Here is a 17,221-nt window from a genome sequence, read left to right as displayed (position 1 = left end):
TTGTGTCATCATTTCAGCCTGGAATGTGGTTTTGATCACCGTTTTGGCTCTTGTGTATGTAAGGAATCTATTAATCCTACCATTTGAGTAATGCTAAAGCTACTTGTAAAACTATGTTAATAGATACTTAATAGATAATAGAGTCAACTTAAAAATTAAAAATAAATTATATATATTCTTAAACAAAAAACATATGCTTTTGTGTATCTTGGCTTATGAACTCCTTAGTGGTTTGCTTTGATTTCTTCTAATATGCTTCACTTCACTATGGAGGGGTTTATTTGTAAGGTTACTGATTCCCATGGGCAAGTTTGGATAACTTATTTCAATTTGGTTATGTAACCCAAGAATTATACACATTTGATTGCATTGCTTTACAAAACAAAAAACAGTATTGTGTTAATTATATTTGTATTTATTTCTCTCTCAGTATGACTTGGATCTAGCAGTAACAGCCAGTTGTCTATCTGTGTATCGATGCACATCTCTTTTAATTAACAGACATTAGTATCTCAGAAACAAAATACAACTGTGCAGGAAGAAAAATAGTAAGAACATGTCAGGATGTTAGAAAAAAGATCAAAATCCATTACTATGCCTTTTTTTCTTGTGAACTAACACTAACTTATCTTGACATTGTAAAAAGAATTTGGTGCATTTCGCCTAGGCGCAGGGAAATTATTCCTGAAGGAAAGTATTGACTTCACAAAAGGATCAAAACAAAGCCATGAAAGTGATGGAAATCCCTACCAATCACCAGGGATAAATCTACAGGACATTTTATTGTTTTAATTCCCTTCAATCTTGCTGCTGTTACTACGCCAGCTGAAAATTAAGTAGATTACAGCTAAAATAGTGACATGGAATTTATTTAAATTAATGTTGCAAACCTTTCAGTAGGCTGTATTTGTTAGTAACTGATGCCTGTTGGTATGCAGCAGTGTTGCATTAAAGCAGTACCAAAGCTCGATAGTAACTGTATTACGCACTTTGCATATTGATTTATACCTAAAGCTTTACAAAAAGGCTGCATTATTATTTATAGCTGTATGCATTTTTTATTTTTTATTTTATGTGCTCATCTGCAGTTAAGTGATACCCATTTTTTATTTTTTTACATGCCAGCTTGGAATAAACAAATGTATTAACATACTAGTTGTTTTAATTAAACATTTTCAATCTATCTTGATTTACAGAAAATAAATTGCTGTTTTAAAGTCGATATTTATATTAAGAGATCAAAGGATTCAAACTTAAATGTTCCTATAGCTTCCTTTGTTAAAAGGTTTAGTCTGGTCTGTTTATGTACAAATGTATATGTGCGCAAATATTTTTTCTCAAGGACAGACACTTTGAACTACTAGATGCTAGAAGGCTGTCTAGCCTAATTGAATTGGTCTTTATAAGACCATACAGTTAATATTAAGACTTCTGTTGGTTTGTTGACATACATATTGGGTTTTCCTAACTTGGTAAGTTTAAATCAGAAACTAGTATAATGGTGCTCAATTGGAAGAATAGTAATTATTTGTAAACAATAAATGGAGCAGTAAACATGCCATTTTAACCTTCCCAGTAGGGCAAATGTGACAGAGATTTGTGAGATGTATTAAGAACTATAATCCAGCATCCAGGTTTTCTAACCTTTATCATTCTCACTTGCTTTGCCCCTAGGAAAGGGTTAACTGGTCCAATTAAGCAAATACTAGGTTCAGGAACTTATGGTCACATTTCTATGAAGGGGATTTGCATTTTTGATATGAACTCTCCAGTATATTTTTTCAAGAATGCCAGTTTGCATGTGTTATGCTCTGCAGGTCATTTTTCAATTTAAATGTATTATGTGTTGGAGGTGGGTGTCAATGATAAATTCTGACTTGTACTTCCTCGAAAACTAAGACGCAGGGATTTGCATATTTATGTATTATCCTATCTTGAGTTTCAGAAAATGGAAAACATACAAAAAAGCTTGAAACCTTAAACCTTCCAAGCTAACTGCTATTATTGTCCACAGTTAAATCCAGATGCAGGTGACCCTGCAACATTTGAGGACTGGTGTCTATTGTATGTCACGCCATTCTTTCTGTGATAAAGAACAATGGCATGCAACACCAGTCCTGGAGGGTGCGGCCTCTCCAGGTTTTCATGGCTTAATTGGAATCATTTCCAGTAATATTCCCAGATATTAAGGTGCTGATGATTCTGATACCTACTACACCTGCACTGCTTTTGTTTCACCTTTGAGAAAGTTCAGACCAGATGCTGTAATATGAAATGGAAAAGCACAAGGTAGCTGTCTGATTATATGCATTTAAGCACCTCCTTTATTGGCTTAGAGAGAGAGGGGGGCGTCATCTGTCTTTGCTACTTACTTGAACTGTACTGTATGTACTTTCAGACACATTTAGTGTTCACTTACCTAGCATAGCTGTAAGTTGTTGTTGTACTGTCAGTTCCCTGGTTGTTCACTGCCCCCGAATACATCCTTCAGTTCATTTACTGAGAAGGAAGGTGACATTTATGTGGGGCTCTGGCTGGCTTTACAAGACAAGCTGCTTCATAGATGGGCTTTAGCGAACCAGCACTCTGTTAACCACTATTTATGAATTGTACTCTACCTGGAAACGCCAGCTGCCTAAGTCTAATATAACTTTTTAAATATTTTCTCAAATTATTAACAACGTTTTGGTCAGTTAGGATGTAGGCTATGCATATAAATTTTATAAATTGTTATTCTAATGGAAGAGACTCGGAAACATTTACGTCTAATTGCTTTAGTTTTTTTCATTTGCCTAACATTATGTACAGATTTATAAATACACTGAAAATAATTATGTCTAAGATTTACCCCGAAAAAATGAGGCAACAATTTGCAATCAATTTTGTTTGTTTAAATTTAACCCCATGTAACTGTGTTTAAATGTAACCACATAAACTAAGTAAAATGTACTCAGTTTTAGCAATTAATATTCACAAAGTATATCAGGTAAGGACTTATTTTTTCATAGTTTCTTAGTAAATTTTACTTGATTGTCAAATACAAAAAATACTTATAAAAATCAATTAATTAAATAACAATTAACTCTCAATTGTTAGTATTTTTAAACTAAATTATTTCAGTATAAATGATTGATTATACATTGTAAGATGCATAACATTTAACCCCATCAACAATGTTTAAATCACTCACATTGAACAGTATCTTGTCAACTTTATTATTGAAGTTGAAGTGGTGACATCAGAAAAAAATGCCTCACACACTATAGAATTAGAATTAGAATTAGAATGGGCAGTCACAGTTAAGGTCCTCAATGTGTTTCAGACTATGGTCCCAGTAAACCCATTGAGGACTTTAAACCAAAGACCTAGAACATTTCAGCCACAAATTAAACACTGGCATTTGCTACCAAAAACTAATTGTTAAAAGAATAGCCTGGGAAATGTTAACAATGCCTTAACATGCCTTGACTTGGTGCCTTAACTTGAAAGAATAAAATAAACTTGAAAATATGTCCTCTGAAAAACAAGGAAGGAATATTCACTGCATACCAAAATGAGCATGAACACCAAAAGTCACGAGTCTCTTGTTCAGTATTCGTGTGAGGCCTTCAAACTGACATCAGAAATAACGTGATTCATTAAATGAACCAAAATATATAATTGTTTAAATTGTGGCAAAATATCTAGCCATTTTTTCGAGCAAGTTTTGGCACATTGGTGGAAATCAAATACGTTTACAGTATATGACCTTGCATCGATGCCTTGTACTTAACTGTATTTTTGCACTTTGTTTGCACTTATGTTGTAAGTCGCCCTGGATAAGGGTGTCTGCCAAGAAATAAAAAAATAATAATAATCATAAATAAAGTTTCAATTCTTACAAACATATTCATTCAATGACTGGCATTTTAGAAGACTCAGCTAAAACTCTACCCACTATACAAGAAACCCATCTGGGCAATATTCCGCAAATGTACTATAAAAGCATTTTCATTCAGATAATACAAACCCTGAAAAGGTTAGAAATAAGGATAGAAAAACAAACACAAAACGTATTAGAAAATGAGGCAGGCTGTTCACACACAAAAAAATATCTTTAGGAGACTACAAACTCCCACAAACACTGAAACCAAAAAGTCCTTCAGTGGTGAGGTTACCAAAAAGCCTCCCAACATTCAAGCCAGCTACTTGTTTCGCAGTGACTGGACTTTTAATCCCATCAAGCTCAAGAAACAGTTTCTGAAAAACCTCAAATGTGTACTTAAGCTTTGCTGGGTAGACTAGATTCAATGCATAGATCAGTCCCATCAGCATTGTGCAAGCCTTTGCTGTGTTGTCAAATTTAGTCAGCATCTCATTGCCCTCAATAATGATGGAAACATCCGCCGGATCCTCATCAGTGGCAGCATGTACAGCAAGGATTTTCAAGATGTGATGAGTGTTTTCATCTCGGTCAGCCTCCTTTTGAAACATAACAGAAATAACAATAGGTAATTCAATAAATATAGGCTTGTGGTGAAAATGCTTAAAATGTTTCTGTAAACTGCTAATTAACCTTAACCCTAATTCAGCCAATCTTGATTAAACAAATTGCTCTTAAAAGGACATACCTGGCAGTCTAAAAAAAGCTCATCACCACTCTCTCCAAGGTACTCTGTGAGACTGTGGATGACTGCATCTCGTCTCCTCTCGATGGAGTCGCTCTGTTAAAAAAAAAAAAAATCTCTTAAGAGTAGTCTCACATTTTTGGATATGCTAGTAGACCTACCAAAGGGGCTATTTATTTTTATAACTTGATAGTCTTTTTGTTGACAATCACCTTGTCAGTTGAAAGGTGCATGATGAGACAAGGGTGGATGACATCAATTTGTATTTACATCCTAGCCTAGAGTAATAATGAGGAATATGTCCAACCTATATGGACTAGATAACCATCTTTGCTAAATTTCTCTTGACCTTATATGTGGATACAAATTTAAATGTAAAATCACCCGGTGCAAACGCCAGTATACACTTCTGCTTATTTATGAAGCATGTGGATTGACTGCCTCAATTGCTGAAACCCTGCTGCATTGAATTGAGAAGTTTAGCATGGTTGACAGTTATTAACATTTCTGAAGCACTTGGCAGGTCCACTATGCCAAACAAAGACTTGTTACACCAATTGAAGAAACGGTGAATTATCTGCCTACTCAACAATTACCTGATTGAGTCTATCCAGTATTGGCCGTATCTTTGTCCCTGGAACTCCTCCTTTGGCTCTCATAAGGCAGTCTTGCAGTGGAACCGTCAAGTTTCCTCATAAAGGTTTGCGTGAGAGGAACTGCCGTGATTCTTCTGAATTCCTCCGCCATCTAGAGTAAAGTGACATGTTAGGGGACCATCGTAAGAACATGAAAACAACCTTCCAAATGACAGTTTGGAAACAGTCACAATTCCAATGCAGAATTATCTTTCTAAAAATAAAAAAAAATCCAAATTGATTGAACTTGCTTACCTGAGCCTCACTGAACAAAGCAGACCATCTCTCCATGAAATCTTGGATACAAGGGCTGAGATTGACAACTTCATGTCTTTGAATTGAGAAAGTTTTTGCCATTTTTTCTGCAATGATCTTTTCATTATTTTTCTTTTTTACTTCGCAAAGAAGGTCAAGTCTCTCCTTCTCCAGACTTTCTTCACTTTCCCCAAGTGGATGGGGAGGCAGATAATTCACCTCCGCTTTTTGGGGTCTCTTGACGTTTTTGGCAGGGGCCCCATTTGAAACATTTCAGATTTGTCACATGTAATGTTTTCCAATAGGTTTGTGTAACATTGAAGTCAGAGAACATGTAGGGGTCTCTATAAAAAGTTGAGCATTTTAGGACGTTTTGATTCTAGCTTCAGCGGCAGCTATGTTAGAAGATTTTGCAAACCAAAGCGATGACCCATTTCTGATTGCCATGTATGTGTATGCTGCTACAGTTAAAAGTTGCCTTGTGTATCATGGCCTTTAGGCTGTATAAACTGTTTTCAATAACGCAACGTTAAACATTACTCTTTTACTAAGCCAAAGCGTCATGAATCTGTGTGCGCTCCAATTTATAATTTCTCATTAATTTTATATTCTGGTATGCATAAACTTGCTTATGGATAGGTCATCTAGCAATGGATAAAGTTAGCGGTTAGCTGGATTTTAGGACTAGAGACAGGCATTCAAACGTAGCTAGCTATATTGTTAACTGCCAGTTCTAATGGCTAATGCAGGTAGAATTGCTATTTGAGTTAAATCAAATAATTTAACTCAAGTTATGTCAGAGAATTCTACTCAAACATATTGACAACAAAATTCTCCATTGTCCAGTCGATTGTGATAAAAAAAATCTTACTTCATAAATCCAGGGCACAGCAGAATGTTTTGTCCTCTTTGAAGAGTTAGCACCCGTGTCTCTGGCAGATTAGACGAACACGAACATTAACTCCGTCCGTCTCCGATGCCAGGTGCCAAAGCTAAACTTCCGGCTTTCCATGTGTTTCTGCTTTACCTAATCTTCTGCAGCATAATTGCTAATCTTATTTATGAGTTTTAAGTGTGAACTAAACCCAATATTATCAAGTACAAAGGAGAACCAATTGTTTTTATGTAGAATTTACACCGACCATGTATATAATAATTACTGACCCAATAAATCATTTTTTTCAGTGTAATTGCTGAAAGTTGAATCAAATTAAAATAGTATTTTAAACATTTGTATGCTTTGGTTACTAAGTTATCTAAGAGATCTTAGATTTTTTTTCTAAATTAGTAACCGATGAATCTTAATCACTGTAGGCACTGGTTTCACACCTATGATATAAGTTCTAAATTTGGGAATGTCTTATAGTACCTATTAACCTTAATAAATACAAACTGTCATAAAACATGGTCATTCTGTTGCCAGTTAAAATGGTAGACTAGATGACCCATCTCTTAATTTCCTTTATTTTCACAATGGAGATAATTAATTTGTTTAATGTTCTTCAGACAAAAGCTGAGGTCGAGCCATTTCTTAACTTCAGCAATGCAGACTGCTGTTTTTTTGGGTGGTGTATATGTAACCATAGCAGATACATATGCAATTTAACCTTTAAAAATGACTGTGCTGACCATTTGAAAACACTTGAGCTCCATTTGTGAATGCACTTTACTAAATTAAGAGCTATTCAATTGCAGCCTAAGCAGGTGCATGGTTTGAAGTGGAAAGTAAGTGTGTGTTTGTGTGTGTAGGTGTGTGTGTGTGTCATATTTTTCTCAATTACCAAACGGGAGTAGTCACTAAAACAAATAACATGCTGCTAATGGAATGCAAAGGAACAGAGACAGCTCTGTACCACAATTAATCCAGACCTGTGTTCTTATCACGATCCAATTAGATTAACACCCCCAACAGACTCTTCACTTGTCGTCCTCCTAACGTTATTTACTTGGTCCTGACAAATTATGATAAAATATGACTGAACATGGGCAAACGCAATGTAATGATTTTAGTCTTACATCGCCTATAAGCTGTGTCTACTGCTGATGATGTACAGGGCACAACAGATTAAAAAAACAAAACTGAAGTCATTAAATACATACATTTTTTATTCTAATGATTTCCTTTCTAGTTAGTCCAGATTTAATTGTAGTATTCTTATTTTATTGCTATAATTTTAAAGTAGTGTAGTTGCTGAAATATGGTGGCAGAACTGATGTATACCATTACAAACAGTTTACATACACTAGAAATAAAGGTAACAGACCTTTATTAAAGCAAGTAGTAAGCAAAATGAAGATTCTAAACAATAAACTTGCAGGGAAAGTGGTCAAGACCATCTTTCAAATTACAGCAAGGCATGGTAGTAGTGCTAGAGTAGTGCAGAAAGATATGCAGTACTCCACATCTGTTTGCATTGACAGCTTGAGCACTTTTCCAATTGGTCATGGCCTCTCTGTTGATGTGGTCCAGACCCCAGACCACAGAACACTGTAATGACCACTGCCGATTGCAGAACTGTTGCTGTCATGCTTGCAAATGGCTGTGAGAGTGCTAAAAAGTGTTTGCCCTGGCGGTAGAAAACTACAGAAGAACCTACAGGTGATTGGCTGTGGGACTGATTGATTGTGCGATTGATGTATAATTCTGCTGTTTTGCTTTAGCATTTCCATTGGGTTATCAAGGTCATTTCAGCAAAACATAAACAGGAATTTGGGTTTTGAACCTTTTTATTTTATTTTTCCCCCATTTGCTGCTGTTGGGCAGTTCCATGTAAGATCTTATTTAATGATAAAACCATGAAGGAAAGGTTTCTTATCATTTTTATTAGGAAACATCTATTGATTTAACCACAGTGGGCTGTTGGATAGTTTTTCATATTTTACCTAGTCTCTTTTATTTGTCATCTGTATCTCTGTCATTCCTCTTCCTCAGGACATGTGCTTTAAAGGTCAAACAGCTGTAGCTTTAAAACCTTCGTGGGTGAAGCTTACAGAAGATGTGTCTACTCTCCCCTGGCGTGTTAATGCAGAAGCTGTTCTTTACAACATAAGCTGACCTTTCCTGCACATCCCACTGGTCACCCTTTGAGAATGCTTTGGACAAAAAGAAGGTATGAAAACTGTGATAGTTCTGCAGTCATCTTCTGGACTAAAGTGAAAGTGTTGTATTTATTTGTATTTGCAGTTCTAAGTAAACGCCTGCTGTTCTAAAAGAGACCCTCAAGCTTTTCAGAACAACCATTTAACTAAATTCTAATTGAAAATAGAGTTGACACAACAGGTAAATATCAGACCATAATTAGACGATATGAAATCAAAGGACACAGTTGGACAAGCTATATAAAATGTGTTGTTGGTGTTGTAAAATGTAGCTTCAAGATACATGGCAAAGACAAAGATTACTTATGGTAATGTAAATACAACACATTTTCTACTCCAGTTGCCTTTTTCTGTGCATATACTGGGTCTAGATGGATAAAGTTTTGAAGCAGGCAAGAAGTAATGAGTTTACACATTTAATATATAAATAATTATATATCAAGGTGAAATGGAAAAGGAACCATTGGACTACATTTGTCTAGGCTAATGCATTTTATAGTAATACAATGAAATTCAAAGTTTTGCATGTTTGTCACATTCTTAATATACAGTAATTCTTAAATTTAAAATGTTTCAAATTTTTAATATACAGTAGTAATAACTAGGCTTTTTATGGAATAAACGAGTATTGCCCCACACTTTTTGCATATGTCTTTACTATCTTATGACTTGGTGGTGAATATCACAAATTTGTGAATACCATGAAACACACTGGGTATCTTCTTTGAGGAAATATTCTGTAGTTTGATAATTTAACTTTACCACTAATCCAAAATCCTTAAGCATTTCAAAACTCAATTAAAATATGGATTAGCCAATCTGAAATAATTTGTATTAGGCACTCCAGTTGCTTGCTGTTACAATTTATTTTTGATTTCTTTCACCAGCATTTTTGCCCTCTGTGTGTAGTGATACCCTCGTCAAAGTGTTAATTACCTTTTTAATTATCACACCTTCATAGACTGATTTCAACTGTGAGCAATTCCTGGGCTTGATGTTTGTTCATTAACACTTGGTGAGAAGAAATAAAGTCTCTTCAGGTAAGAGCACAGGACAAGTTATTCATAGCATCCTAAGGCCAAGGACAGGCAATATTACTGCACTCATTAATACATAAAATCCTTCTCTGATCTTGCATGGAAATGTTTGGAAAAGTCTCGGGAGAAATGTGCACTTCAAGCTGCATGTAAAATCTCTTCTTATTTTATGAATTTCTTACTTAAAGGCCATAATAAATACTTATATTGAATATATGAATATTAATGCATATAAGTTTGTGTTAATGCAGAATATAGTATCACAATTGACAAGAAAAATCTGTTACTTTAACATTACAGTGTGGTGTTTGGTAACAAAACAAATATAAAATATGTTTGTAATATGCATAGTATTTGCCTATTTATTTTTGTTTCTTTGTTGTTTAAGTGGACAGTTTCTTGTCTTGACCTGCTTGCATCAATTTGAACTTATTTCCACATCATACACTCACCTAAAGGATTATTAGGAACACCTGTTCAATTTCTCATTAATGCAATTATCTAATCAACCAATCACATGGCAGTTGCTTCAATGCATTTAGGGGTGTGGTCCTGGTCAAGACAATCTCCTGAACTCCAAACTGAATGTCTGAATGGGAAAGAAAGGTGATTTAAGCAATTTTGAGCGTGGCATGGTTGTTGGTGCCAGACGGGCCGGTCTGAGTATTTCACAATCTGCTCAGTTACTGGGATTTTTACGCACAACCATTTCTAGGGTTTACAAAGAATGGTGTGAAAAGGGAAAAACATCCAGTATGCGGCAGTCCTGTGGGCGAAAATGCCTTGTTGATGCTAAAGGTCAGAGGAGAATGGGCCGACTGATTCAGGCTGATAGAAGAGCAACTTTGACTGAAATAACCACTCGTTACAACCGAGGTATGCAGCAAAGCATTTGTGAAGCCACAACACGTACAACCTTGAGGAGGATGGGCTACAACAGCAGAAGACCCCACTGGGTACCACTCATCTCCACTACAAATGGGAAAAAGAGGCTACAATTAGCACAAGCTCACCAAAATCAGACAGTTGAAGACTGGAAACATTTTGCCTGGTCTGATGAGTCTCGATTTCTGTTGAGACATTCAGATGGTAGAGTCAGAATTTGGCGTAAACAGAATGAGAACATGGATCCATCATGCCTTGTTACCACTGTGCAGGCTGGTGGTGGTGGTGTAATGGTGTGGGGGATGTTTTCTTGGCACACTTTAGGCTCCTTCGTGCCAATTGGGCATCGTTTAAATGCCACGGCCTACCTGAGCATTGTTTCTGACCATGTCCATCCCTTTATGACCACCATGTACCCATCCTCTGATGGCTACTTCCAGCAGGATAATGCACCATGTCACAAAGGTTGAATCATTTCAAATTGGTTTCTTGAACATGACAATGAGTTCACTGTACTAAACTGGCCCCCACAGTCACCAGATCTCAACCCAACAGAGCATCTTTGGGATGTGGTGGAACGGGAGCTTCGTGCCTTGGATGTGCATCCCAGAAATCTCCATCAACTGCAAGATGCTATCCTATCAATATGGGCCAACATTTCTAAAGAATGCTTTCAGCACCTTGTTGAATCAATGCCACGTAGAATTAAGGCAGTTCTGAAGGCGAAAGGGGGTCAAACACAGTATTAATATGGTGTTCCTAATAATCCTTTAGGTGAGTGTATATCTGCAAATTAAAAGCTGTGTAATAATAACCATATTGAAATAATGTCTAATGCAGAAATCCTGCGGCACTGAGTTGGTTGTATTTATGCTACAATGACTTATGGAGGGAATGCTTATTATTACCATATTAAAATAAACAAAATCATAAAATAGAATACAGTACAGTAATCCTTAAAATTCACATTGCATAACAGTTTCTTATATTCTTATTTTTTTTGTTCATGTTCAGGAAGATCTTAGCTCTAATGGTTATCAAGTCTGTAAAATATATTTATCAATGGAATCTAATATGACCAAAATTATGACTGCACAGTACAAGCAGGGAGAAATTGACACAGGAGAACAGGATTATGGATATTGGTTATCTGGATAATTGTTTGTCTGTATTGGTTGCTGACAGTTAAGATAATTGTGAAGTTGCTTGATTCATCTTGGACATTTTCCATTTGCCTTTTTAACCACATGCTTCAAAATATTGCCTTTCAACTGATGGGCAGTTTTTCTGTTTTTTCTTTTCAACGTTAAGCATTTAATTTATCCCTTTACAATTTTAATAGGGTGCTATTTTCTGTGTGTTGTGCAGTGATTGTTCTGAGATGGTTGTGTCAGGGGAAGAGCCTTGGAAAATCAATAATGTGGTTATTGCTCTGTGGGCTGGGCATGATTTAATAAATGTATGATGTTCCTAGAAATGTCTTGGCATGATAAAGGAGACCTATGAACTTAAGCTGTTGTTGTTATAACACAAGAAAGGTTATGGAGTGAATCTTTTGACAGACTGTGGAATAGGGGTGCTCTGATAGTAGTATTCTATTCTGCACCTTTCACGATGCTAAAAAAAGACTCCAGGCAGTAATGCGCATTGGACTTTCAACAGTCTTAAAAAAACATATTAAGATTACAAGAAATCTGAAAGGGAAAACTCATCATAAAGTTATTGCTGACCAAGGAACCACAGCTATATATTTTAATCTGACATCTCTGTGTGCTTCTTAAGAAAGCATTCCAAGACCATGGGTTGTTCATCATCTGGCTGCTCTGCAGGAACATTTCCGTGTTCTTTATAATGCAGTGTTGTTCTCGACTATCCTCATGACAAATTAACAAGGCCAGATGTAGGCATTGCATTTCTTTAACATTCTGTTTTTAACAATTGGAGAATAGTAGTACCCGAGGCTTACAGATGATCCACAGCATCTGATTTTAACTGGCTAAAACAATCCTGTGTCTTTATAACCCAGTTCATATTCTCTGTGACATTCTTTCCTCAAGTTTTGATGCACGGCGTGCCTATTTTTGGAGTTACGCTCCGCCCACAGATGGAGAAGTTCCCCAAGTGGCTATCCAACTTTGGACTGTGTGCCTTGTCGTTAACAGAGCTAACACGGCTAACAGCATGGAGTGATCACCGACATGAAAATGCCCGCGGTGCAAAACATTGGTTTTACACATCAACATTTAGGCATTTGTTTTCTGAAAGCATAAGGACTGCAGGTTATTTGGCCCTTCAGTGTTAACCGTTGAATGTTATTTGTTTCGACTGATGGAAAACCCTTTCAAGACCCTCAAGAACCATCCATTACTAACTGTAATCCCAGCTCACTGGTTAACAGAGCACGTCCCGGTATTCCCCAGGGGGAGTTTGTATCTGTCACCTTCTTTCAGAGGCATGGCCATCCCACACGAACAGCCTTTGTTCATTACCCAGCTTAAATGAAGCATGCAGCTTTAAATCTCCTCACACTAAGGAAACCTTGATGAATCAATGCAGGCCTTACATCAGATACCTGTTAATAAATAACGTCTGTGCAGGAGAGCAGGGCTGGGATCTTGGAGTCTGTAAGAGTATTGCACTCCTCAGCACTGTGCTTTCCCTCAGGATCAACCTCCAAGCCTCTTCCCAAACCCTCTTGTCACAATCAATTACTGCACGAGCTATGGAGTGACGGCAGAGATTGTACCTGTCAGCAAACAGCGAGCTGCCCTTTCTGACCTTCCATCAGCGGAGGCTTCTTTTACAGTTTTGTCTCCCTGTCAGAGGAAGAGAGGAGAGAACAGGAAGTCTTTCAAATTAAGCAGCTTTAAAAGAAACTTGTGTCAACTTTTTCTTGAATGTCAGCTTGTCAAATTTTCAGCTTTTTTGGTGTATGTGTATTTCAGTAGGATAAAGACTTAACTGGAAGGAAGCAGGACGCATTGTATCCTTGCTGTTCACTTTTAATGATTGGAAACTGGGAAACCAAAGTTTTATTGCCAACAGTCAAATCAGGATTGTATGTGACAGACAATTAATGTTGCCATAGGTATTAGCAGACCACATTAAGGAATTTTACTTTTTTGCGGAGGGTAAATCTAGCCTCTTAATTCAGGGTATCTGTGTTTGTTTTTCTTGTTTATCTCATGGAATCCAGTCTTTACACCTGACTGTTCCAGTTTGGGTCATCTCTAATACCACTTATTGCCCCAACTTCATGGAATAGAGAAATGGAAGCATAATCTGTATAATTGTACTTTTAATGATAGGTCAATTATCTTGTATAATTTCTGAAACCCCAATTGAACAACCATCTGGTACTCAAAGAAGGCCCCTTTTCATACCATCTCTAGTTATAACAATGGCAAGGGGATGTTACAGGTGAGGTGGAGAGCTTTATAAGTGGTGTACCACCTGGCACTAAAAGTCACTCCAGCTTTGCCTCTGTGAAAACTAAATCGGGGGCTTGGAGAGGTGCAATCAAGGTGGTTCTTAGGGAGCCATATGCAACTGAAGAGCGAAGCTTAATGGGAGAGGGAGAGACTGAAATGTTAACCATATGTAGTGAAGGAAAGGACTCCCCACTAGAAAACACAGTATAATCAAAGTGATTAGAAGAGGAATGTTTCAGCGTTTTGATGTATTCTCTTCAATCAATGTCCTATAGTAGCATAGAATTGGAAAGGTGATTGGAGAGGCTTGGGTTACCAATGAGGCTTTGATTGTAATTACTGGTTGGAGGTTTCTGAAGGGCTAGTTGTAATTCCAGGCCTTTGTTTAACTGGAAAATTAGGTTTTAGGATTTAGCTTGGCATTCTAAAATAAGATGCTCAGCTCCGAGTTTATTGGCAGTGAATACGGTAGTTTAAGGATTCTTTATAATGTATTCATGCATTCTTAACAATTTTCTCAGCAATGAATTACAGTTTCACAACACTTTTATACGTATAAACAATCTCACTTGACTTAATCAGCATGACAGAGAAAGGCAGAAAGGAAACATTAATACTTTATTCGTATTTTTTAGACCATTAGTTGTATATTTAACAAGCACTTAAACTACAATTATCAATACAGAGCAAGATTTTATTTTTTGCAAATCTACTTTTATTTGACTTTTCATAGCATGAGTTAGTCTAACTGATTCAGCTGGTGAAAGGGAAATTGGTATTAATTCGGGGTTGAAAGGTAGGGATAGCAACTCACCTTTTCAGTCACGACTCCTTTCACAATGCAAGTGACATTAATCTGCTAAGCCTCGGTAGCAGTCTATGAAAGCTTGAAATTACAGGCACACCTCCAGCTGAATGATCACACAGAAATTGCACAGATGCCAAGAATCATTAGCTTTAAAGCAGGGTTTAAAATTCTTATATTGCAATTTCATAGGGAATTAATTGCTTGTAATTGAACACTCAGTAGGTGTAGCACAAACTTCCCAAATATCTTTCCTAGATCTATAGTCATTTCCATAGGGAGAACTGTACTCCAGAAATTATTATTAATAGATAACTAGAGTCCCAGAAAATACAGCAAGCGAACACATCCATTGCGAGACATGACAGCAAATTCTTGAGAGTTTCCATTGTGAAGGAATCTGCTTTGGATGCACAAACTCAGCGCTGTCCTGGTCAGATGCCATATGTAGTATGTGAATGTTATTAAGCTGCAGAGTGTATATAGGCCTATGGTTTTAACTGTGGGATGTGCTAAAGTGCAACAAATGTTAATATAATGTTTGTCAGATTAAATACAATACATGTAGCTAATTTGCAGTGTATAAGTAAGATAAAGTAAAGGCAGTAGGGTTAAGTTCCAAGTTTGGTGGAAAGTATTGTAGGAATATCACATAGTGTTTCTTAGTCTGGTCAGTCTTGTCAGTATTATTTATTTATTTATTTATTTGTTTATTTATTTCTTAGCAGACGCCATTGTCCAGGGCGACTTACAAAATGTAAGAGCAATACAAAGTGCAATAATATAGTGCAATTCAAGGCATAATATATTTTACAAATTCCAATTTACACAAGTGTATATGAGATATACAGTAAACAATATATGAGGTCTTACATCCTAGATTGTAAAAGCTGATTAGTGCAGACAAGATGTTAGGTCACAGTCAAGTATAAACAATACTAGTACTAATAAAGCAAGGCAAGTAGTATGACAAAAAGTCCTATCTTACAGGAGCGTAAATGACTAAATTAATACTTAAATACTGTCTGAAAAGATGTGTCTTGAGTAAGCGCCAGAAGGAGGTCAGAGACTCTGCTGTTTTGACTTCAGTGGGAAGGTCGTTCCACCACTTAGGGGCCAGGGATGAGAAGGAGCGGCTCTGGAGGAAGGGGAGTGGAGAGGAGGCAGAGTTAGTCTTCTGGCACCGGAAGACCGCAGTGGTCTGGAGGGGATGTATGGAGAGACGAGGGTTTGAAGGTAGCTTGGTGCAGTGTGGTCGAGACAGCGGGAGGTGAGGGTCAGTGTCTTGAACTGAATGCATGCCGGTATCAGGAGCCAGTGGAGGGAGCGGAGCAGTGGAGTAGCGTGTGCGAATCAGGGCAGAGAGAATACCAGACGAGCCGCAGAGTTCTGGATGAGCTGGAACGGGCGGGTAGTAGATGCAGGCAGGCCGACCAGGAGGGAGTTGTAGTCCAGGGGGGAGAGGACCAGTGACTGGACAAGCAGCTGAGTCTAGTAGTTGGTGAGGAAGGGTCGGATGTAAAAATAACATTCAACTTGAACAACTCATGAACAAATGCAGTGTCTTGTGGAAGTTTGTTTGTGCACTTGTAGATGCATTTGTTTGCTAAAAACAATGCAGAGGGTCACTTGTAATACCAGCACATACTGTGCCAGAGGAATGTAGCACATCACATAACAGCTTTAAAAAAAAAAATAATAATAATAATGCAGAGGCAATCGCTCTGACACTCCAGCACTGCAGATCCATCACAATAAGGAAAACCATATCCTCCTGAGTGCTGACAGTACTCCTTAAAGAGGTTTAAAGAGCTCAGGGATCAACTCCTCCACTTCTTTCTCCCCACACTACATGAAGCCAATCCAGTGTTGAATAGTCTCTTAATTTCTAAATCTCTTCATGTCGTCAAAATGCACCAACCACAGGAGATTGTATTATTGGAATTGGCTGTTTGACCTTTAAAGGGTAATTGCCTTTTTTGACTCAAATGTTAAAGAATTGAGAAGCCCACTTCATAGGGTACTAGAAATTGAATAATACAATAGAAACTTCCCTCTAAAACTCCACAGTGTTAGATCCTGGTTGACCCACTTGAGTAATCTTGGTGGAGAATATCGGGGGATCACTCATTTTTAACATGGGTAGTTTGGGTATGCATCTCTAGTGTCTTGCCTACAGGTCAATGTCAGGGGCACTGTAAATGTCTAGATCTGAAATTGCAGTGTAAAAGTGAAATCCTCATATTTTTTCCAGCTCTGCTATGAAATACATCTGCTAACATCACTTAAACCCTTTCACTACTTTAATTCCAAATCTGGAGTATTAAGCTTTTCTCCATATTTATTTACTTAGTCCCTGCACCTACTTGTGCTGCAATATATTCATATTTTCAGCAGCAGATAAAAATTACCAAATTATAGAAGGCAGCCCAGTACTCACAGAACTGTCATAAAAGATTCACTTTAA

At 37.1% G+C, this 17,221-nt stretch overlaps 1 long non-coding RNA gene across 1 annotated transcript in view; it reads left to right on the top strand.

Annotated features, from left to right (window-relative positions):
* LOC136754070 (uncharacterized) overlaps positions 1-17,221 on the top strand; it is a 48,616-nt gene that overhangs the window by 16,298 nt on the left and 15,097 nt on the right. The window contains exons 2-3 of the long non-coding RNA XR_010817522.1: positions 8,430-8,607; positions 9,558-9,636. This is a non-coding gene — a long non-coding RNA (uncharacterized LOC136754070). The remainder of the gene's footprint in view (positions 1-8,429; positions 8,608-9,557; positions 9,637-17,221) is intronic.

The sequence above is a fragment of the Amia ocellicauda genome, chromosome 7 (assembly GCF_036373705.1).
Source record: "Amia ocellicauda isolate fAmiCal2 chromosome 7, fAmiCal2.hap1, whole genome shotgun sequence".
NCBI classification, from domain to species: Eukaryota; Metazoa; Chordata; class Actinopteri; order Amiiformes; family Amiidae; genus Amia; species Amia ocellicauda.
Note: the sequence above shows the minus strand (reverse complement) of the source record. Positions and strands in the feature narration are given on the sequence as shown.